Genomic DNA, 930 nt, shown 5'->3' with positions numbered 1-930 from the left:
TTCTGTTTCAAGTGTTTCAAGCATTTCAAGCTTCTCTAGAAAGTTATTACTTGGAACAAATAATTATCTTTTAAAAACATTCTACTCATAACAGGTTAGTCACATGTTACACTTCTTCTTCAGCTTTCCAAATGCAACAAAACTGAGTCCACAGTATTTTTGCTCAAATGTAGGAAAAACGTGTAATTTCCAAGGCAGACTCATTTTTAAAAAGTTAATGCAAATTTTTGACTATTCTTCTTTACTCATAGGACATGCTCTATGGTCTTACTGTTTATCTTGCAAATCATGATAAATTTAGTTTTCTAAAAAATACGGATTTTGTAAAATATAATACATGAAATATTTACAATAATACATAGAAGGTACGAAAGGTAAAATACACAGAATATTCATGCCTATAGTTAGAAAACAAGTGAAAAGTCTGTTCTAAAGTGCTTAATTTGGTCGAGTGCTTTTGCAAATCATTGATTCACAGTAAGTTTGTTAAAGGTCTTACATTATCACTAGATTATAAAGAACTGTGGGCATACAAAGTATTTGCTTACATTCCACTGACCTTTTAACATAGTTCATCAATTTAAAAACTTACTTAGGCACTAAAGATGGAAATAAAAAATTAGAAATTAGTGTATAATTGGATTTTAGAACACAAATCATCTTGGTGTCTATATAAATATGTACTGAGGCATATTAGCTGTGAAATAAATTTGAAACATTGTTTCTCTGGAAGCTTACAGGTGCCCTTGTCTTCTTTCTCAAAAGTTGGCTGATTTAGTTGATTTAGGATAGTTTTCAGTGGCTGACCACTGCTCTACAGTAAAGAGAGGAATTATAGCTAGCTTTCAGGAATTCTATATAACACAGTCTATAGCCACAGACTAGAATCTGGCTACACCCACTGGATAAGTCACATCACATGAATTTGGT

Source organism: Camelus bactrianus, chromosome 12 (genome assembly GCF_048773025.1).
Source record: "Camelus bactrianus isolate YW-2024 breed Bactrian camel chromosome 12, ASM4877302v1, whole genome shotgun sequence".
NCBI lineage: Eukaryota > Metazoa > Chordata > Mammalia > Artiodactyla > Camelidae > Camelus > Camelus bactrianus.
This window is presented reverse-complemented; position numbering follows the sequence as displayed.